At 44.5% G+C, this 23,599-nt stretch overlaps 1 long non-coding RNA gene across 1 annotated transcript in view; it reads right to left on the bottom strand.

The window, feature by feature from the left end:
- Nucleotides 1-23,599, bottom strand: part of LOC125441432 — a 63,508-nt gene that overhangs the window by 35,239 nt on the left and 4,670 nt on the right. The window contains exons 3-4 of the long non-coding RNA XR_007245859.1: nucleotides 20,869-21,028; nucleotides 17,686-17,751 (exon numbers count right to left, since the gene is read on the bottom strand). This is a non-coding gene — a long non-coding RNA (uncharacterized LOC125441432). The remainder of the gene's footprint in view (nucleotides 1-17,685; nucleotides 17,752-20,868; nucleotides 21,029-23,599) is intronic.

Raw genomic sequence — 23,599 nt, 5'->3', positions numbered from 1 at the left:
TGTTTTTAACCATTTTAGTTATGAGTCTTTTAATTAGTTTTAAAGGTTTTTTTTAACATGTTTTTCATTGTTATTCACCTCGGTGGACCTTGTGAAGGCAGAAAGGAGCAAAATGCATTTTAACAATAAAAATATATATTTTTAATTCTGCTGAATCCCATCTCACCTGTCTATACAACAGCATTGTAACCTCCTCAAGGTATGAATGAAAACAAAGAGCAGAGCATGCTGGGAGCAAAGGGGCAAAACCCAGCACAGTCCCTTTCAGCTGTATCCAATTTGTCCTAGAATGGGCTGCGGTTTTCTCTTCCTCCCACATTTGCCGACATGGTGACTCAGAGATCCACAGCAAGGCCACGTGGAAACTTTGCCAAGACTTTAAAAGAACAGTGGAGGTGATTCCTCCCCCCCCCCCGCCCCCGTCAATAGCTTTCACTTTTAAAGAGTATGGTTTGAGTCAACTTCCAGTTCAAGAATGAAGCTGGATTTTTTTTTAAAAAATCCACTCATTTGACAAGCTAGCATTATATTTGCGCGCTGATCGGCAAGCCAAAACATGCTCCCTCTCATTCATAACACTGAACTTTTCTGCGTTAAACAGCCGATTAGCGTGAATGAAGTGGGTGTGTAACTTCCTTGAAATCCTCTACAGACCTGTCAAAGCAACGCTACCCCGGCTCGGTTTTCGCTGCGAAGCACGCAGGAGCACAGGTGTAACAGCAGCGCACTGTTCTGCACCCAGGCGGGTGGGATGTAGGATCGGCATGCCATTCCTGCTGGCAAAGAACCACTTAGGATTAAAGGCCAGGGTTTTCAAGCCATGGAATTCCTGGCATGCTTTTGGCCTGAAAAAGAAGTTGAAGTGACCAGTTATGGAGCACAACAGAAACACGGGTGGGGGTGGAGGGTTGGCTATAAATTTTCCCTGGGGCAACATTTTGCTGGTCAAAACTGACCCCCCCCACCCAAGTTTTGACCCCGGTAGGGAAAAATATAGGAACAAAATGGGTGTCTCTTGCACATTGCAGGGTATCTAGTTCAGTGACAGCTCAGAAAAGCTTAGCCCCTATCTACAGTAAAATAAGAAGAATTGGCATCGAAGCATGCGCAGAATGCAGACTACAGCTACTGCCCGTGTGATACTGCCTGTCAAAAGGATCTCTGGCAATAATACTCTGTATTTACCAAAGCACCCTCATAGTTTCAATGTACCACAGCCCTGCAAGGTAGGCCACACCGGGAGGGTAGCAGGAGCCAGAAGAGAGCACTTTCTCAAAGACTCACCAAGTGAGTCTGCATCAGTAGGGTTTGAACGGAGGACTTTTTGAGTCACAGTTTGTTCTTTATGCTCAGGGGGAGAGAGGCTTAGGAAAGCTGCTGCTGGTCAGAGCAGGTAATGGTGGGCTCAGTGGACCAATGGCTTGACTCAAGGCATTCCTGCACTCTTCTGCCCCTCTAATGCTGCTGGGAGACCACAGTTTGTGCCCACTGTACATCACAAACATAAACCCACAAAGTCACCTTCTACTGAATCAGACCCTTTTGCTCCATCAGTATTGTCAGCTCAGACTGGCAGCTGCTCCCCAAGGTCTCAGACAGGGGTCTTTTCACATCACCCCCTACCTGGTCCTCTTATCCGGAGATGCCAAGGATTGTACCTGGGACCTTCCGCATGCTAAGCAGATGCTCTCCAACTGCGCTATGACCAGTGAGCTACGACCCCTCATGAGGGCAATACAGTAAGGGCCAGTTCCAGCGAGTGCTGGAGCTATATCAGGCCAGGGGCCCTTCCCCTTCCAGTTCCCTTTTTTAAACTCTGCAGGAATTCAGATGTTGGCAGCCGGATTCAGAGCTAAGTAGTGACACACATACTTTCCACTTTCATTACCCTGACGGGCACGAACATTCGCTTCTCTATTTGTCTCTGGCTGACACTCACCGTTGGCTTTGGAACAGGCTTCTGCGGTTGCGCGGCTGCGAAGTAATCACAGCTTGTGACTCAGGCCGCAAAAGATGCATTTGTACGATCGAGCCCATTGGTGGGAAGGGAAAAAGAAGGGGGGACAAAACCCTCTCTTGCCTCCTTCGCTGGCAAGGGGTGGAGTGAGGGGAGGGATATGAGTGAGGCACAGGCCCTGCCTTGTCTGATTCATTTCCTGAAGAAATAAATGCCACATAGAGCAGCCAAGTGATTAATACAAAATCCATGCCTGACACATACTGGAAGGACGACGCTGAGTCCTTTTGCTATAAAAGAAAATGTTTCAAAAATCCGGCATGCAATTAGCCGCTTAGGAAAACAACCTGTTGCCAAAAATGTGGGGGCTATTTTAAAGCAAGCGGAGGGGGCATTAATGAACACAGGGATGATTAAAGGCAGCAGGAGATGGAGCAGATCAGGGAGAATTATGAAGGTCTTGAACCAGCAGGATGAAAGAAAGGGCTCCCCTTGATTTGTTAGCATTTGATACATTCAATGTTTTTACTGCATTTGCACAAAGGTGCCTGACGTTGAATCAGACCCTTGGTTCATCAGGCTCCCTATTGGCTCTTTCCGCACAAACCTTTTAAAACATTTTGAGGCAGGAAATCAAATGTTTCCTCTATGGAGTTCCGCATTGTTTTCACCCCAAAACATTTTATTTCCAGCCTCAAAACATTTTAAATGAATCCCCTTTTAAAAATGATTCTCTGACTGAAAAATCACAAAATGGCGGCCAGGAATCGTTTCAAGGGAGCGAGTGCGAACAAAAGTGTGTGTGTGTGTGGGGGGGGGGCTGAAAACATTTTACAAACATTTTAGGAGATTGGTGTGGAAAGGGCCATTGTCTACTCAGACTGACTTTCCTGGGCCTCAGGCAGCAATCTCTCACCTCACTTACTACCTGGTCCTTTGAACTGGTTATGCCGTATTTGAACCTGGGACCTTCTGAATGTAAAATAGAACTTTACCATGGAGCCATGGCCCCTCCTCAAACAGCATGGAATCAATACAAGGAGATGATCCTTTGGCACACCAGATTCTCCTGGCGTTGGTATTGAGTCTGGCAAAAATAAGCTGAACCCAAGCAGACATTGTACAATCCCACTAATTTCAATGTTTTTCATGGGTGATATGACTGAAAGAGGGCCACAGTTCTGTGAATGAGTGTAGGCACTGTGAACAGGACAGTCTCAGGCTCAATCCTCCCATTAAGGATCTCACACAGCAAATATGGTGACATCCTTTCTCTGCCTCAGCCCTTGGAAGTGTGTTGCCATTCAGAAAATATTGAGTTAGATAGAATGGTACTTTGGCTTGGTATATGGCAATTTCAGAATAGTAGTCATAGATCAGTGCATGCAAAAGTTCCAGGGTCTATCCCTGCAACCGAGAGGCGTATCTAGGAAAAATGTAGCCTGGTGCAAAATCTGAGTCCGCCCCGCCCCACACCATCCCGGAATGGGCGACTGCCCTCCCCCACCATGACCAAACAACTTTTTTTTGCACCAGGTCATCTCAAAGTCATCATCACCCGGGGGGGAAGGAAGACGGGTGTGTGTGGGATTTTCCGCCTCCATGTGACTAAATGGTCACAGTCTGGGACCATTTGACCCCATATGTCCCCCTATGTGGTACACCCCTGCTGCAGCCTCACAGAACAGAGCTGGAAAACCCTTGAAAGACTTTGTACCATTCTATACCAGATTAGCACAAAACAACTGCATATATTTGAATAACCTAAACAAGCAGGATGGAGTGCTTCTATGTGATTTAGAATAGCAAAATGGCATAGGGAATAAAGGTAACCCAAGCTCCCCATTCCACAGCCCAATCCTAATACAAGAGCTCCCCTGAAGCAATCTAAGATTTTAATAACATAGGAGATCAAGTCACAAATCTCTTGTTGTCTCAAGGAGGGATTTTCCAATTTCACTAAACCACCACTGTTTCAAAACACTATGAGAATTAGGCCCAGCAGCTCCAATATTCAAAGCTGAAATTCTCAAGGAGATGGTCAGTTTCAGTTTAAAAGCAGGGATCACTGTGGGGGGAAAGGGCAAAAGCCATAGTTACCATATTGGAAATTACCGAGATAATTAAGCCGGTCAGCCTCTATCTCCATCTCCCTCCGCTTAATCTGTACACTGGAAAGCTACCAGAAGATATGAGACAATCGGGCTGCTGATCTGCCGCATTCCACAGGCCTGCCCCAAATTGGGATCCGGCACCTGGTCCACCTAAAACCTGGCAACTGGTCTCAAAGCGAGCTTTCAGGTGCATTTTCTAACTGTTCCATCTCTGGCACAGATCACAGCAACGCCTTTGTTCAGTCAAGGTAAAACGACCTGCATCTACTGCTCCGTCTCAATAACTTCAAGAAAATGCTGGGATTCGAGATAACTCGGGGAGGGGGGGAAGATATCACGGGGCCCTTGCTGGGTCTGACTGTGAGGAGGTAAAAAACAAACAGAAATAGAGTCAATGGCCTAGTTCTCACGGAAGTGGAAATCTTGCATTTGGCCTGTACCACTTTCGGGTACAATTAAGTTTGCTAACATCCAAATGGGACCCTGGAGTTTCTCCTGGAATTACAATTGATCTTCAGACCATAAAGATCTGTTCCCCTGGAGAAAATGGTCACTTATGAGAGGGGACTCTAAGGGATCACATGTCTGCTGAGCTTCCCCCCCCCCTCCCCAACATCTGCCCTTTTCAGGCTTTACCCACAAATCTCCAGGGATTTCCTAACCTGAAGCTGGCAACCCTAACCACAGGTCATATGATGGAATATTTATCCTTCATACAGAAATTAGCATGATAGAGAGGACATGATAGAGCTTCTCCTTCACACTTACATCTTCAATGTGCCAAGAATTTTGGGGGGAGAATATTCAACCATATGAGCCTCAAGTAGAAGAAGAAGAGTTTGGATTTATACCATGTTTTTCTCAACAGTAAGGAATCTCAAAACAGTTTCCAAACTATGTATTGTCGAAGGCTTTCACGGCCGGAATTCCATTGGTGTTGTTGGTATACAAATTGACACATAGTTCTAGCAGCATTTTCCTGATTGCTGGCCAGATTTGTGGCTGGCATCTTCAGAGGATCTGAAGGATCATCAGATCCTCTGAAGATGCCAGCCACAGATGCAGGCGAAACGTCAGGAGAGAATGCTGCTAGAACACGGCCATACAGCCCGGAAACCACACAGCACCCCAGTTTCCAAACTCCTTTCTCTACCTCTCCTTCAACTTGTGAAGTAGGTGAGGCTGAGAGAGTTCTGTGGCTAGCCCAAGGTATCCCAGCAGGCTTCACATGGAAGAGTTCACCAGATTAAAGTCCACCCCTCATGTGGAGAAGCAGGTGAAGTATTGGAGTCCAGCTACAGTAAGAACAAAGCCTTATCCTATCAAAAATTTGGAAGAACTACACCTCTCTTGCGGCATTAGCCATGCAAGAATGAGGACACGCGCATGGCAGACAAATAGAAGAACCTCTAACACCCTATAATAAATGTTTCAGATTATAGTGAGATTATGAGATTCCTGCTTTGGCATATTAAAGTCATGGCAAAAGGGTTTGGCTCTAGATGCCATGATGCTGCTATAAAACTGGATTCAGAACCAGATGCAAATTAGTTTTATGTGAAGGTTGGATGAATTATGAAGGTTAATTTAATGAGGTGCTAAAGACCCATCAATACAACGGCCTGTATTTTTGTTCTGGCCAAGCTTCCTCCTGACAGCCATTTGTTGACCTCTGATCTTTGTGCTCGCCCAGCAATTTGATGACATTGACTGTTGTACCATAATGACACAGTGGATCTGTATGTTGGCAGGGCTGTCATTCATTTGGCTATTCTGATGTCAGAGGGGCAGTGCAGCCGGATATTTACAGATTGAAATAAGCAGGTGGTCTTTACTGGTTATACAGGATACCCCAGGTCTCATGAACCCTGAGCTGGGCTCAGGAACAGATTTCTCGTTGGATGACCAGGAGGAGCCAGAGACCATACTGAGGGAAGACCAGGAGGTTCAAGGGTCACCTGACACCTCTAGGCTGGCAGCCTGTGCTCCAGCTACTGAAACAGATCACTGGCTCAGTGCACACAGTACTTTACAGGAAGGGGACTCAATAAAGCCCTGGCTAGATGAAGCCCAGGAACAGGTGGTGGAGCTTCTTGCCTGCCAGGATACTTAAGCCCTAGACTAAGCAGGCAGCCTTGCTGGTTCTATTGGTTCATATGGTTAGCTTGTTTCTATGCTACCCCGAACATCAGCAGTCGTCTGGCGTCGTCTGCTGGGGTCAATGCACGTATCTTGCATCTTCCTCTTGATCATCGGAGATTGAGACTGGGACTATGGGAAGCCAGGAAAGTTTATTGGTGACCCAGGTAGAAAGCAGACGTCGTCATCCTCTCATACTGGCACCAGCTTGTCTACTTTTTGTAGACATTGTGGACATCCTGTTCTGTGGAAGAACATCCGGCTCACCATAAACTGGCAAATGCCTCACTCCGAGTCCATCAGTGAACCAGACAGATCCTCATGAACTCTCCTTTCCGAGCGTTAATTTGATCTTAAACCTCCTGTCCAACAATTAATGAGCCATCAACCATCCAAAGTTTCTTGGTTTAGCCTTTCAGGCTCATTCTGACTTAGAATGCCCCTGGTTCCAATATCATCAGTGCAGCCTTGCCCTAATCAGGAGTTGGGCACTCCCATGTCTTGATCCAACCAAGACTTTTCCATAGCATTGTTCCTGCCTGGGAATGGAACTTCGCTTTGTTTCTGGAAAATAGCCCTTATCATAGCCATAGGGTTAAACTTTCATATATATGGTTTTTATATCTTGCTTTTCTCTACCTTTAAGGAGTCTCCAAGTGGCTTACAAGTTCCTTTCCCTTCCTCTCCCCACAACAGACACCTTGAGAGGCAGGTGGGGCTGAGAGAGTTCCGAAGAACTGTAACTAGCTCAAGGTCACCCAGAAGGAATGCAGGAGTGTGGAAAGACATCTGGTTCACTAGATAAACCTCTGCCACTTATGTGGAGGAGTGGGGAATCAAACCCAGTTCACCGGATTAGAATCCACCTGCTCTTAACCATGACACAACTCTGTGCTGGTGCTGTCTCTTGTTCTCCTTGGACCAATTCCTTCTTCTATTCCCTTCCCTTCCCTTCCCTTCCCTTCCCTTCCCTTCCCTTCCCTTCCCTTCCCTTCTCTTCTCTTCTCTTCTCTTCTCTTCTCTTCTCTTCCCTTCCCTTCCCTTCCCTTCCCTTCCCTTCCCTTCCCTTCCCTCTCTCTCTCTCTCTATATATATATATATGTATGTATGTATGTATGTATGTATGTATGTATGTATGTATGTATGTATGTATGTATGTATGTGTATATATGTATGTATGTATGTGTATGTGTATGTATATGTGTATACACATATGTATATACACACACACAAACACACACACACTTATATACATACATATACATACATATATACATACATATATATATATTAGGCATTTCAAAACTCTGTGTGTGTGTTTTTGGACCTTGTGTGTGTGTGTTTTATTATTTCCAATCCTTAATGAATTGTAAACCTTTTTCTTAATTCCGGGTTTTGTGTGGATTTCTACAAGGAAGTTAGTCTGTATATATTGGTGTAGACCTCACTGGGCCTTTCACATTGCAAGGTCTGTCCCCTGCTAATTCCACAAACTAAAACGGAACAGATGAGACTAATTTGGGTAACCAGTGGACTACCATTCAATCTAGAAATATTCTTAATTATGTCAAAAAGTTCTAGAAAATGTTTGACATAAACACAAACTGTCAAAAACTGAACAGTTTGGCTTAGTTACCTAAGTGCCACGACCATGTTTAGATCATGCTGACTCTAGGAATGACCCTTATGTATTCAGACGAAAGAAGGCTGCCGTTGTTGAATTGCCCACACAATACCAACTGCCATAAACACCTTAAGTATTTCTTGAGGGTCTACACTTCAAGCTATATAACTTAGACCGACTTTTCTTCACTTGTAAGAACCTAGAGGGGATCATAAGTAGGAACAATGATATTGGTTTAAAAGGGAAAGGGAAAATCCTACAACTGGGGGGTGGGAATGTCTTGGTAACGACATTTCCTCTCCAGATCTCAGATTGTCAACAGCTGCATTTGTAACTTGCAAAAAGAGGGCATACTCCCTTTGGATGAAGGACGTTGGGGCGGCTTTTCTTTCTGCTCTTTCCATTGTTACTACCAAATATTGACACGTCCATTCATCTGTGTTGTGACACTTCCTTTCCTCGTTATAATCTTCTTCGCAAATAAAAGTGGCTAATCCATCTTAGATACACAGAAAGCGAGAGAAAGAGAGAACATATTTCTGACCCGTTTGTAGTAATTCACTACCTTACAGAGGGTCAGCGAAAGGTCTATTGGCACAATTTAAATCCCCCACTTCACACTGCAAAATACGGCTCAAGTGGTCCGCAGGCCATCCCCGGAGCCCCTTGACACAGACCTGAATCACACCCTGAATGAAGCACTTCCGGAGGTGCAATTTAGGAGCTCGCTGGTCCCAGAGAATGGTCCGAGGGAACATGACACGGCCTATTGTTAAAGATAAGTAGGTCCCAGTCTGGTCAATGTCTGGATGGGAGATTGGGAGGCCCACATTTCTTGGAAATAACAAGGAGACAGAATTGGCACACAGATTCCAAAAGGAATTGTAAACAGAACACATCCACAGCAGGCTCAGCTAGGGTTTTGATGCCAGTATGGCACCATGTTGCAGGGGTGTACTGCCCAGGGGGACATATGGGATCAAACGTCCCTGGGCTGTGGCCATTTAGTCCCATGGAGGGCAGAAAATCGCCCCCATACCCCTTCCACCCAGGATGGTGCAAAAAAAAATCGTTTGGTCGTGGTGCGGGAGGGTGGCCGCCCATACGGAAATGGGGTGGGGTGGGGGGACAACAGATTTTGCACCGGGTTACATTTTTCCTAGATATGTATTGGGCCTCCTTAGCCATGAAATCCAATGGATAGCACTGTCTAGGTGACTTCACCCATTTCATACAAGGGTAACTGTGGTAACTATGTTCCTGCTTCCTGTCATCCAGTCTGGCTCCAGGTTCTTGGACAGAGAAAGGTTTTTCCCACCCTCTTGTTACCTGCACTGGAGATGCCAGGGATTGAACACAGTGCCCTTTCCGCACAAATCTCCTAAAACATTTGTGAAACATTCTCAATCTCCCCCCGCTTTTGTTCACACTCACCCCTGGAAATGATTCCTGACTGCCATGTTGTGATTTCCCCCCTTTTTTGAGTAGTGTGTTGAATTGATGCTTCAATGTATTATGCCCTCCTGCTGCATTCGATATTCCTTGTATACTCGATGCTTCAAAGACTGCCAACCCCAATAAAAGAACAAGCAGCTAAATGCTGCAAATAAAACAGGCGAGGGGGAACTGAGCAAGCTCAGAAAATAGTGGCAAGGAGGAAGTCCAGGGAATCAGAGAAGCACAGGAAATGTCGGTGGATCGCACAAGCAACTGAAGATGTTTTCAAAACGTTTCAGCCGGAGAATCACTTTAAAAAGGGGATTCATTTAAAAGGTTCTGAGGCTGGAAATAAAACATTTGGGGGGAAAACGAAATGCTGAACTGTATCAAGGGAAAGTGTTATTTCCTGCTTCAAAACCTTTCAAATGAATTGTGCAGAAAAAGCCAATAGCTACCTTGAGGGGCCCAGGGTCGGACTCAGTTTCAGGCAGCTTCGTGCAAATGCAGTAAAAAACCCAGAAAGCCCCTGTGATCGGCCCAAAGCAAGTCAAGCTCCTGTTCTAACTAGGTTGGTATTGTCTGCTCAAGCTGGCAGTTGGTTCTCCACGTGTCCCAGACACTGAAAAGCTCTTCCCTACCAGGAGACACCAGGGACTCACCTTGAGATACGTTGCACGGTGAGTGTATGTGTTGCCTCTGCTCTGATCCACATTACGCTTGTACTGTGGCTCAGTGGAAGAACCTCAGGCTCATTCCGCACATGCAGAATAATGCACTTTCAAACTGCTTTCAGTGCTCTTTGAAGCTGTGCTAAACAGCAAAATCCACTTGCAAACAGTTGTGAAAGCGGTTTGAAAACGCATTATTTTGCATGTGCGGAAGGGGCCTCAGTTTGCCAAGCAGAAGTTCCCAGGTTCAATTACTGATATCTCCAGTTAAAAGAACCAGGCAACAGGTAGTGTGAAAGAACCCTGGCCAAGAACCTGGAGAGCTGCTGCCAGTCAGAGTGGGCAATACCTATCTTGTTGGCCAATAGTCTGACTTAGTACCACACAGGTTCATGTTTGTGCATCCAGTTCAAAGTTTTTCTTGTGTGTTCCTTGCCACACAAGAGCAGGAAATTCTAAAACTTTTCTTCTTCCTCTTTCATTGTTCTGATTTCTACCTTTATTTTTACCTTTGCTTTCCTGTGCAATCTGAAGTAGTTTTCACATTAGGACGACTGGGCAAATTACACAATTAAAGATTATACAAACCCACACCATGAAAAACTTGCAAAGAAGTTTCAAAGAGCACAATTTTGGATTCATCACCTGGCAGAAGTTCAATTTTCAACTGGTTTATTAAATCGCTGAACATTTCTAGATTTGGGAAGAGGTATTTCATCTTAGACTGTGAATTGTATTATTATACAGTAGGACACCCCTCTTCATCTTTACTGAATTTTAAAACTTGCATTTGCAACACAGGCTTCCATTGCTGAAATGGCAAGCATTCTAAATGGGGGACTATGCAAATCTCAATCCATAAATAGGTCTTGGCGTACCCTTTGAAATAAACTTGACAAGGCCCATCACATGACCGAACGAAGCTGCAGGAGGGGAAGAATGGAAGGCAATCGAATCCAAAATTATTAACATTTTATCCCAATTTTCTACACAAAGGTGTGGGTCTCTGTATTCCCCACCCTCAAGTCATAGAGAATGACTACAAGTCAGTGCCATTAGGTTGCCACCTAGTGGTGAGAATGAAAACATATGATTGCAAGTACCACTACTAGACAGACAGACATCATTCCAAAAACTGCCTTATAGATCACTCTGGACCTCAAACTGTGCATATCTATTAAAAACTGGAACTTGAAAATTTGAAAATTCTTCCAATTTTTTTAGTGCTTTGATTGTGTGTCCCTGCATTGCAGGGGATTCGACTTGATGGCCCTTGGGTTCTCATCCAACTCTGTGATTCCTTAGCCTTGGCATCGCCTTCCCTCCACATATTTTAATATGGGATGTGATAAGATGGGGAAGGGCCAAACACACACAAAAAGAATAATGCATTGTAGATGTGAAAATGAATATCTTTTTTTTTTAATTTCTGTTTTTCTTCTCAATTCTTGTAATGTTTTTGTCTTAATCCTGTTTTTGTAGGCCCTAAAATTTTCAAAGGCTCTTTAGACCCTGTGCCCGAAGTGCCTAATGGGTAAGGCGGCCCTGCTTGTCTGTGTAGCGGTACATTTAAATAAGGAAGTCAGCTTTGGGGTGTGAAGTTCCTGCAGATTGTGGGAGTGAAGCCTGGGGAGGGGCAATTTAGGGTGTGGATGGACCTCAGCTGGGGTATAAAACCACAAAGTCGACCCTCAGGAGCAGCCAAGTTCTCCATGGGAGCTGATCTCTGTTGGCTGGGGATTAGTTGTAATTCTGGGAGATCTCCAGCCCTCACATGGGGGTTGGCAACCCTACTTAGCAGCTCAGTGGGCAATGTTCCACTCCCACCTGCAGAATGTCTCACCTGCTGAGAGGCTGTGTTAAAGGCATAACAGTCGGGCAGGGCAGGGCTGATCAGCTGGCAACGCTATCACAGTAAGCAATGCTCCATCTACCAGGGAGAAATGGCTGCCTTCTGTTTGAAGAAAGGGAGTTAGTGTTACTTCCAGCCCTGAATATTTACCTTCTGATGACAACAAAGAGTTGTAGCTCACATCCTGTGGCATGAACAAGCCCAGTCCAGGCCATAAATGCATACAAAGATGACACTTTCAATATTAAAACAGCTAGATTTCAGTCCATTACCACCAGAGGCCAGGGCCATTTGGGGGGGTATATGCTTTCCAGAGTCAAATCTCCCTTCACCAAAGTTTTGACCTCCAACAACTTATATCCCTACAATATTATCAGTCTCTAAGGAGCTAGTGGACCTGAAGCTAGCTCTTTTCCTGCAGCCCAATATGGCTACTCTCTGAAACTAATCTCTGTGTTGTCTGGGGTGTTGGTAGTGAACAGTACAGTGAACCATTGTTCTCAGTAGCTTCTGGCAGCCCAGCCTGCAGACCTCTCTGGGTAGAGAATGCAAAAACTCTCAATCCCGCTCACCCAGTGGGGTTCTGACTCTGGTTGCTGGATTCTAACCCTTGACAGAAGCACTGTGGTGTTTTGACATGAATAAATCCTGAATTTTGAACTGATTCCCATGCAGGCACTGGGTTTAAGGTCACAGGGCTTGGGGGAACCGATTCAGGTGAAGTAATGCCTATTCGTGAATACAGTACAGAAAAATCTGGCAAGGAATTCATGCTATTGCCTCCTCCTTCCTGGCTTGCAACCAAGTCCGGAAATAGCAGCATTTCCTGAGAAAGGTTGTTCTCAGGGGAATTCCAGGTTGGTCTGAAATAAGGAGCTGCGTACCAGAAAGCAAATTGGGTACTTTTAACCTTTTACTGGTCCCAATGCAAACATTTCACAGCTCATGTCATACAACTATGAGCAAATGAGCATGGAAGAGGAAAAGGAAATGGCAGAATGGAAAAGTATTCAGGTGACATCTCTCTCCCAACCCTCCATCAAGTTTATGAGGTGACTTTTACAACAGTAATTGGTGTGATATCTCAAGAACTGGGTGGTTTTAAAAGTGGGATGAAGCAAAGACAAACTAGATTCGGCAGCATAGTAGCATGGAAAAAATAATTTCCAAATGCTTGCCAGTTTTCAGTCACAAGGACTAGATTTAGTTTAACCCGAGGGAACCAATCTGCAGAAATTTCAGGGAGATAGCTATCTTAGTTGGTACAGTGCAAACAACAATGAATCCTATGGTACCTTAGAGACAAACAATCGTATTGGGGCGTATGGATGACCCAGTCTAGCCTGATTTCATCAAATCTCAGAAGCTACGCAAGGTCAGACCTGCTTAGTACCTAGATGGGAGACCACCAAAGAAGACCACAGGGTCTATGCTGAGACAGTGAATGTCAAACCACCTCTGAATGTCTCTTGTCCTGACCTGGATGGCCCAGGCTAGTTTGATTTTGTCAGATTCCATGAGCTAAGAAGGGTGGGCTCTGGTTAGTACCTGGATGGGAGACCACCAAGAAAGTCCAAGGTTCCTACACACAGGCAGCTAATGGGAAACCACATCTGTTCATCTCTTGCCTACAAGACTCTATGTGGTTGTCATAAGTTGCCTGTGACTTAACTAAACTTGCCACCGCCATAAGTAAGCCACAGCTCACAGTACATTTGGTCAGGTATAGAGAGAGTGAATCGCCTTTCGTGGGACAAGCTAACCCCATATGATTTAAGTTCCATTGATTTCAACATTCCATAAACATCACCGTCTTTCTTTAGACTGGAGCCTAAGCCTTATGTTCAAAAAAGCATATTCTGTACCAAAAAATTAAATTCAATGGTAGAAACTGGTGCAAAGAGGTTGACCGAAGAAAAAAATATTCCAAACTATAGTGATATTTTCATTTGGCCTAAACTCTGACTCCTCTCAACTGTCCGTTCGCCTTTGGACTCGCCCAGATTTTAGCAATTATCAATCTTGCTTAGGCAAAAAAGGTTCCTCCAGTTCTCTTTCAAGCTGCCAATCCTTTGATTAAAAGGTGAGTGTTAACAACTCCAATTATTAACCTGAAAGGTTTACTTAAGCTCAGAATGAATAGCGCAAATTTGTTAATTATTGCTATTATTTATAATTGTTTAATGAAGGAGGAGAATATTATCTTAAATGTCAAGGTTCCTTTTTTAATTGCCTCAGATGAGGCTCAGGGATCATTATGTTGCTCCAAAAATGTATACAAATCTAATTTTAAATGCCCTGGGAAATCCTGGATATATATTTAGCAAATGCACAGCATGTATATTCATTACGGTCAGATTGGTGAACAATACCCCAAAAAACCTCAACAAGAGTTTATCATGAATTGGCTTTTTTTCTGAATTCATTACTGAGAATTTCATTTCATTAATAGGATTCATTAATGGTGAAAGATCATAATGGTGTTTTTTTTTAATGAAGTCAGCAAGAAAAGGCAAATTTAGTTCACGTTATCACCAAGTTTCTCAGGACAGTATGTGTCTACATAAGTCTGTGGAATATGAACAAAAGAGACTTCATTCAGCTTCATTTCTAGTTTAATTGTGTTTGCTTTTTAAGGGTGGACAGCAGAAACTTTTATTTTTTTGTTGGTAAGGTAATTAATGTTGTGGTTTTGGTCTTTTATGGTGTGTATTTTGATTGTGCAAGTTTTATTTGTGCACAGGATAAGTCCAGGAGCTGCCTGAATATACCATAATGATGTGGGAAAGCTGGAAATTAAACCCCACTTCCTAATAGCACTGAACTTGAGGCAGATAACCTGCACAGCCACAATCCCAGTTCAGGATACTGCCACTTCTGGTGATGGAATGTTTTTGAGCATTCTTCTATCTGTTAAAAAAGACTCCTTGCAAGGAGAAATCTAGGCTTCATCTTCCCTTCTAACCTTCTAGTTCTTTGTGTCCAGGAACAACTTGAGTGGGAAACATTCAAACATTTGATCCATCACCTGAACCCTAAAGTGGTCCTGGATAAATGGCCCAGCTAGAAGAGGTTTCCTTTACAAAACTGATCTTTCAAAAAAAATTTACAAAAAAGAAAAAAGGGGCTTTGGAGAGCTCTACGAGGAAATCAACCAACAGACATAATTGCCAACTAGCTTCTTTGACATGGTGTGCAAAATCCTTCCCCTGGCTAATTGTTTTAACAAGACTTAAGCCTGGTTCTCTTCTACTCCCATTGTGCCTCCCTGCTGCCTGCTCCTGTTCGGAGAAATCAGGTCTCTGTGATCTAAAGTGTAGCATTTTGATTGGCACAGGTACAGCAGGCAGGGCACTTTCAAGACTGGCCAATAAAACAAGCCCTGAACTGCTGAGCAAAGCACTTTAAAGCCAGGATCTGCTTACATTTCCCTGGCTGGAATGAGCAGGGAGGCCCCTCTGCCTCTCTCTCCCGCTCTGCAAAGAGTGGACTTTTCTTGTTTTTTAAGGAGGAATCGATCTGGGGGCTTTTGCATGTGCAAGAAAAAGCGAGGGCGACCAAATCCTCCAGTAAAACAGAGCAGAAACAGAGGAGAAAACTGCCAAATCCCAAAATATTCCACCCAGTAAGTCTACTTCTTCACAGACCTATTTTTTAAAAATACAGATTTTGTTTCTTCTAAGCTAGATTGATTAAAAGCCAGCTTTGTACTGGGGGTAGGCAGCTGGTGGCCAATGGGATGAATATGCCAAGAAACAATTTCATCTGGCGTCTGTAGGGTTGCCAAGCCCCCAGCTGGGATAGCCAGTGCCCCGGTACATGCTCCCCTTGCCTGCTGAGACATCAGCTGAAGAACTGCATCTCTTCTGGTAATAAAATGGAAGCGAATAGGCTGCACAGGGTGGTGGTGAGTTTCTCCTCTCTGGCAGTCTTCAAACAGTGACTGGACAAACATTTCTCAGGGATGCTTTAGGCTGATCCTGCATTGAGCAGGGGGTTGGTCTAAATATGGCCTGTTCGGCCCTTTCTAATGCTATGATTCTATGTTTTGATGAATAGATGCAGTGACACTCAGTGCCCCCCCCTTCAGATGGCATTTTGCAATTATCTAGTAAACTTCTCAGACTCTTACTTAGCTCCTTCAAAAATAACAGCAGCACCACTGAATCAAGTAGAAGCAGAAAGGGCAGTCCACCTGTTTGAGGAGGGGCCACGACCTGGTGGCAGAGCACCTGCTTTCCATGGATATGGTCCTAAGTTCAACTCTGGGCTTCTCCAGTTCAGATCATCTCACACAACAGGAGCTGGAAACAACCCTTCCTGGTCTCAGCATCTGGAAAGCTACAGCCAGACGGACACAAGTCTCAACTTCATGGAGCAATGATTGAATACAGCAAGAAGGCCACTGTTGCATTGGGAGGAATGATGGTTCAGTGATCAATGACAGGAATATACACAATATTCCCTTATATTGAATTAAGTCATTGGTCCATCAAGGTCATTATGGTGTATTCAGACTTTTCCAGGTTCACAGGCACTACCTGCCCACTGGTGTACTGCCCACGGGGACATGTGGGGGCACATGTCCCCAGACAGAGTCCATTCAGTCACATGGGGGGATGGAAAATCACCCCCACATGGCCACACCCCTCTGCATGTGGAGAGTGGCAGCATGCTGTCTGGGAGTGGGTGTCAGCCCCCTCCCTGGACTCAGGCGGGGCACTTACCCCTGTCCCCGAGCAGGGCCAGCTGGACCAACACAGCCCGGAGGAAGCCACTTGTGGCTGGAACCACAGGGAAGCCCCAGAATGTGGCCTGAGGAAGGCTGGGACGGCCCCAGGATGGGCGAAAGGGGCCAGCAGCAGGACAGAGCGGTTCCCAACACTAGCGCAAGCCGGCAACACCCCAACAGGGAGCCAGGCTTGAGGCAGGTTCACAGGGGCTGACAGAATGGCCATGGGATTGACAGGGTGCGGTTCTTTGATTGGAGAGAGGGGCTAGTCCTAAAAAGGAAGAGCGGGGATAAAAGGGGAGGAGGCACGGAGACTTGGGGTGGGGCGTGTGAGTGTGGAGTGGAGAGAGAGGAGGGTGGAGGAGAATTGGAAAGAGACGGAGCAGCCCTAGAGTTGAGGGAAGGATGAGGGCAGCCCACCCTATGGTGTGTGCGGAAAACTCATATTTTGCCGCAGGCTCCATTTCCCCTAGATATACCTCTGTCTACTTGCCTGATCCCTTTTAACTGGAGATCCTGGGGATTGAATCTGGGACCTTCTGCATGCAAAGCAGAGGCTATTCTACCAAGCCACAGCTCCTCCCCAGTGAATTCGATTAAGAAGGACACAGGTTCATCTCAGGTAGCAGGTCATGCCAGAGATTATTCTCTGCCTGAGACTTTGAAGAGCTGTTGCTACTCAGAGTAGACAAGGCTGTGGCCAAGCAGTCTTATCAGATTCAGTATAAGGAAGATACAGTGGTAACTCAAGCATGTAACTTTAGATCCTAGTTCAAAATCTCTGCTCAGTTCTAATGCTTATCGGGTAGCCTAAGGCAAGTGGATATTTCTGAGGCTAGGCTAGAATGCCATTCCAAGTTCCTTGGAGGGAGGGTAGGCTAGGGATGACAGATTAGAAACAGAGAACCAGCGTGGTATAGTGGTTAAGATGGATATACTCTGATTTGGAGGACTGTGTTTGATTCCCTACTCCTCCATATAAGTGGCAGACTTTTATCTGCTGAACTGGATTTGTTACTCCACTCCTACATTCCTGCTGGGTGACCTTGGGCCAATCACACTTCTCTCCAGAACTCTTTCAGCTGTACCCAGCTCACAAGGAGTCTCCTTACAGGAATGAAAAGTGGGTTTAGTATAAATGTCACAGGTTCCAACTTACCTTGAACTCTCAGTCTGGTGCGTCCTTCATGCACATCTTCTTTGGGTGAAAATCTCATCGGTCCATCTGCCAAAGGGAGAGCCGAAATAAAGAGTCACAATCAAAACATACCATCCATTTTTGTCCTCCCCTTTTTATCAACACCAGGACCATGATGACAATCCAGCAACTCTTCAAATGCAGATTGTTTAAGTCCAAAGTCCTTTCCATAATGAAAATTTTCATATACCCCTTTACCAACAACCAGATCCTCCACTTTTGAAACCTTTCTGAATCTCTTCCCAACTCTCCATATTCTTAACCATCCCAATCCTATCCCCCCACCCCCAAACACATTTGTCTTTTAAGCACCTTGTCTCTCCCAATCATCGTTAGCTTCCATCAACAGCTAACATGTAACACCTGTACTCTCAAATGTATTTGACTTATTATTACCAACATGCTGTCAAGGTGATGCAGTGGCCAAGAAAGCTAATGCAATTCTGGGCTGCATCAATAGGAGTATAGTGTCTAGATCCGTGGTGGCGAACCTTTGGCACTCCAGATGTTATGGACTACAATTCCCATCAGCCCCTTCCAGCATGGCCAATTGGCCATGCTGGAAGGGGCTGATGGGAATTGTAGTCCATAACATCTGGAGTGCCAAAGGTTCGCCACCACTGGTCCAGATCAAGGGATGTAATTGTACCTCTCTATTCTGCAATTGGTTAGACTTTACCAGGAATACTGTGTACAGTTCTGGGCACCGCAATTCAAGAAGGATATTGACAAGCTAGGAAGGGTCCAGAGGAGGGCAACCAAAATAGTAAAAAGTCTGGAATCCATGCCCTACAAGGAGAGACTTAGGGAGCTGGGTACATTAAGTCTGGGGAAGAGAAGGTGACATGATAGCCATGGACAGGGAAAACCTGATCCACAATTGTTTATCTAAGCAAGCATCCCTCCATTTTCATCTTAAAGGTCTGGACATGACTCTCTGGATTGAACTCTGCTATAAATTTATCTGCCCTGACCTGGATGGCCCAGGCTAGCTCAATCTCATCAGAACTTGGAAGTTAAGCAGGGCCAGCTCTGGATGGGAGACAATCAAAAGGAAGTTCAAGATTTCCATGCAGACACAGGCAATGGCAAGCCACCTCTGGAGAACCATGTTTGATTCCCCACACCTCCACCTGAGTGGGAGAGGCTTCTCTGGTGAACCAGATGTGTTTTTGCACTCCTATATTCATGTGTTTTTGCACTCCTATATTTGCACTCCTATATTCATATTTGCACTCCTATATTTGCACTCCTATGGAGTGCAAATATAGGAGTATATATATATAGCCCAAGGAGTGTATATATATATAGCCCAAGGAGTGAATATATATATATCTAGCCCAAGGAGTGAAAATATATTCACTCCTTGGGCTATATATATATACACTCCTTGTATATATATATATTCACTCCTTGGGCTATATATATATACACTCCTTGTATATATATTCACTCCTTGGGCTATATATATATATATTCACTCCTTGGGCTAGTCACAGTTCTTTGGAACTCTCTCAGCTTACTAATCGAGGCTAAGATCTCCTCATTGGGCCTTGCCTGGGACTCCCTGCTCATGTTCACTGCTAATCAGGTTTTTTTGTCAACTAAAAAATAAATTATTTGATCAGGAATTTCAATACCTTTTGAGCGAGGCACAGAGTTCTTGTTCACCCTTGTACTTTGGGATCACTCTCCGAAAGCTCTGTGTTGCCCATTATCTGAACTAACTCCCAAACCATAAACTTAGACGGGCACTTTCAAGAGCAAGATGCCATCGTCTTTACTTCAAGGACAGTTCTTAAACATCCCTCGGCATGATCGACATTGTTCTTTCTGCCTTTCCTATACTGACTCCCTTGAACACATCTTGCTCTTCTGCCAGAAGCATAATAGCTTCAGGCCTGATTTCTCTGCCTTAACCTCAGCTGGGTTCTCGGATCTTTCTGCCAATGCAAAGACGATTCTTCTGCTCAACAGTCCTAAGGCTGAAATAATGGAAATGGTAGCCAATTTTTTGCTGTGCACATTGAACTAGGTTCCCTTGGCTTCTGTTCACACTATTTTCACTGTTCTCAATTGGATTTATACTTTTCCTTTTCCTTTTTGTCTCCATGCTGTATATGCCTAACAAAGGTCTCTGAAATCTGAATCTGAAACCTGAACTCTCTCAGCCCCACCTACCTCACAAGGTGTCTGTTGTGGGGAGAGGAAGGGAAAGGAGCTTGCAAGCCACCTTGAGTCTCCTTACAGGAGAAAAAGGTGGGGTATAAATCCAAACTCTTCTTCTTCTTCTCTCTTTGTCTCTTGCCTTACAGGGTTGCCAGAGTTTGGCTGTATCTTGACAGCACTTTCCACCACTACCACAAACGTATCTCATTTGGACATGTCACCCTGCAACGCACATACAGCTGTCGTGACTCAGATCTATGTCTGGAAGCCAGGGCTTTCAGAAGCTGCACATTTTCCATATCTAGTATCCAATGTCACCAGTTGGGTCCCCCTCCCCATCACGCCTTATTTGAAAAGCAACAAAGGAAAAGATGCCAGTTTGATGCCTGCTTGGCACATGCTTTTTCTCCCACTAACTTGCCATCAATATTACAATTGCTAGACAAAGCATGGGCTTTATTGGGGCATCTGGGGCTGAGCTTGGCAGCCAAGACCTTGGCCTTCAGATGAGGCACGACCAGCCGGCCAAGGAACAGGGGAGGGCGGGCCGTTGCTCTCTTTGTATCTTGCACTTTCATTGACCTCGTACTTTGACTGAGATGGCTAGATAAATGTTGGGACAGTAATCCACAGATTCCAAGCCATCTCCAGAGAAGAGAGCTCCATTGCCATGGTGACACAGTTCAAAAGGGGTCCGGGACACAAACGTTATCCTGGCAGAGGGAAACGTACCAAGGTCTGGAAAAAATATATACATATCTGATTATTGTCTAGTAGTGCATTGATGCAGGGCCAAAAGTAACTCCTTTTGACTTTCTGCAGGGCAGACTTCTGGGCTTAGAGTGGCGTAACTGAGATCAGGATATGGTCGGTAGCCCTCAAAAGACAGCTTCATCCTGGCAGATGGTCTTTGCATTCCGATTCAGAGGCCAAGCCATAAGAGCCAAATGACTTTCGAAACCTTTGATTACTGACCTATGCATTCACTTTGGGAGTCACAAAGGTACAAAAACTCAGCGTGGGACGACGCTTGGGGTTTCTCATCTTTCTCTTCTGGGCAATCGTATCCTCCTGGCTGTTGGCCAACACCTCTTTCCTTGTTAACTTTTGTATCGCCAGTGAAACACCTGCAGCTCTTTGTGAGAAAGAAATGGGGAGGAGGGGAAAATATGCCCGGGGAGTTAGACAATGATTCTCTGTTTATTCCTTTGTTCTGTTCTTTGAAACACACACACAACACACACACACAGATAGGCCAATGAAGTACAGTTCAGCACAACTGCTCGCTGATCAGAGATACTGAACAAGACACATATTAACAAGTTAAATTTGTCAACATGCCATGAATAGCCCTAATTATATGACAATTTAAGAGTCTCTGGCCCCCCTTGGAAAATGGTTTTCATCAGAGCTATTAAATCCTGGTTTTTGCAGCAACTTAAACCCATCAGGGGAGTCTTCTTTCTGAAGCTTCATCGGGAAGCCTGCAGAAAGTCTGACTTTGACCTGAGCCCTCACAATCCTAGGCTAGGCCCTGGAGCCCTTGTTAGGGGTTGCCAACAGCCTGGAGAAAATAAAATGTCCTGTCTCTTTAACATTGGATGTTACACACCAAGTAATGATGTTTATCTCCACACCGTGAAAAGTTACACCTGCCCATTTCCAGACACTAGACATCTATTAAAGGGACAAAACATGTATTTTGTCCAGGTTGTGGGCAAATCTCAACTTTAGCATGCACAGAATGGATTTGTAGTATCAGCCTCTTTGACTGGCAGGCAATATGCTGCCTCTGGATTGGCCAAGCCTAGAATGAATGTCTAGCCTTGCCTGGTTAACAGAGCAGTACCTTGTACTTGAGAGAGTAGATATCCAGAATCTGCTCTAAATCTAATAAAGCTGATTGTTCATCATTACAGCCTGACACAATGTGTAACACACTTCTCTCTGTGATACACCTCTGAAGATGCCAGCCACAGATGCAGGCGAAACGTTAGGAACAAGATCTACCAGACCATAACCACACAGCCCGGAAAGCCCACCACAACCAGTTTCCTTATCCTAATTTTCCCACCTGTAAAATGTACAACTATAAAAAGAAACAAAAATAGGGAACATTTTCTCATCCCTATATCTGTTGGGGACAGGAAATTGGTTGGCATTTAACCTTGAGTCACTACCAAAATTTAGCCTAAATATGAAGTTCACTGCTAATCTGTGGTACCTTGGGCAACCTGGACTACTAGCAGTTGCCAAAGGACTAGATAAAGTTCACAAAATTTCTGAGAGGACACATCCCTAATTCAGACCAATTATTTTCTAAAGCAACATGTGTGATAGTTTGCCTGGATAGACACAGGCTGACACTCATGTTCACTCTCAAAATTAGAAAGAGCACACCAGGCTCAATATTAAAAGACACCCTTGCTTTAGTCAAATGTAATTTGTTTAACTGCAGCATTTTAAAAAATCCATTCCTCCAGATGCCAATGTTGCTGTTACTCTGCAAAGAAGGATTTGGCTATTTAAAAACAAAACAAAACAAAAGACAGCTATTCCCACCAGAGATTCAAACAAACATTCCCTCTTGTGGAAGATGGAAGTCTGCTGTGAAACGAAGGCTTGACGATTTGCATTTTTAATCATTTAAGAGTTTAATTAGTATCATGGCCTTAATCAGTAGGGGCAGATATAACTGAAGTCATCAGAGCTTAATTAGTCTGCAAAACATAGTTTTCTCCAGTCTAGAAATCTCACTGCCAACACAAAGATAAGACGCTGTGATTTTTGGCCTGGGAACTATGAGAAATTTTTTGGCTGAAGTGGGCGGGGGGAGAACCCCCTTGTCTCCCTCCATTCTTCTATTTACTGTCCTTGCATGAAATGGAGAGAATTTTTCAAATTAACTTTGGAATTGAATCATGTACAGTTTGAACCAGTTTTCATTTTCTGCACAGTTCATCCCCAGTTAGCAACTGATATAATACTGCAAAAAAGTAAAATAAAAAGCATCCTTGGAGAGACTGTATGTGTTTTACCATGAGTTAAACTCTGCACCAAAACAAACTCAAAAGAACTATACAACTATAGCAAGATTACTTTTTTTGTGCAAAGTTTTAGTAACACACACACATGCATCGTAACTGGAGAGGGAGAGATTTAAATGAACTGAAAAAAAATTGAAAGCTGCTGCAAACTTGATTCAGTTCCAGCGTTACTTCAAGAAATTCTCCCAGTTAAATTGGAATTTAGGAGGAGATCAACTGCAAGATGATAAAGGAACGATGGGGGGAAATTGGTTTCTCACAGCATTCCCAGTCTAAAGTGTTTGGAATGTTTCTCCCTGAACCTCCATACCAACAACCAATAAAGTCTTGTTTCATGGCTGGCTAGCCTGTGGCAGAACACGAAATGAAAATGTGTGGGATACTTGGGCAATAGAACCTAGAGATGTGATAAGGCAAAACCCTCTAGAAAAAAAAAGCAAGAAAGAGGCAAGATAATAGAGGTCTTGGTGTGGAGAATGGGAAAATTTTCTCTCTGGTGGATTTCACACAGGTCAAATATAACAGGTATAGCATGTTATAGAAATCGTTCGGGGGGGGGAGGGGAGGACTTCACACAGGTCCGGTTCCCAGAATTAGTTTGGCCTGTTTTACATGTGAAAGGGAACTGGGAGTCTTAGTAAACCACAAACTGAACATGA

The sequence above is a fragment of the Sphaerodactylus townsendi genome, linkage group LG12 (assembly GCF_021028975.2).
Source record: "Sphaerodactylus townsendi isolate TG3544 linkage group LG12, MPM_Stown_v2.3, whole genome shotgun sequence".
Classification (NCBI taxonomy): Eukaryota; Metazoa; Chordata; class Lepidosauria; order Squamata; family Sphaerodactylidae; genus Sphaerodactylus; species Sphaerodactylus townsendi.
Note: the sequence above shows the minus strand (reverse complement) of the source record. Positions and strands in the feature narration are given on the sequence as shown.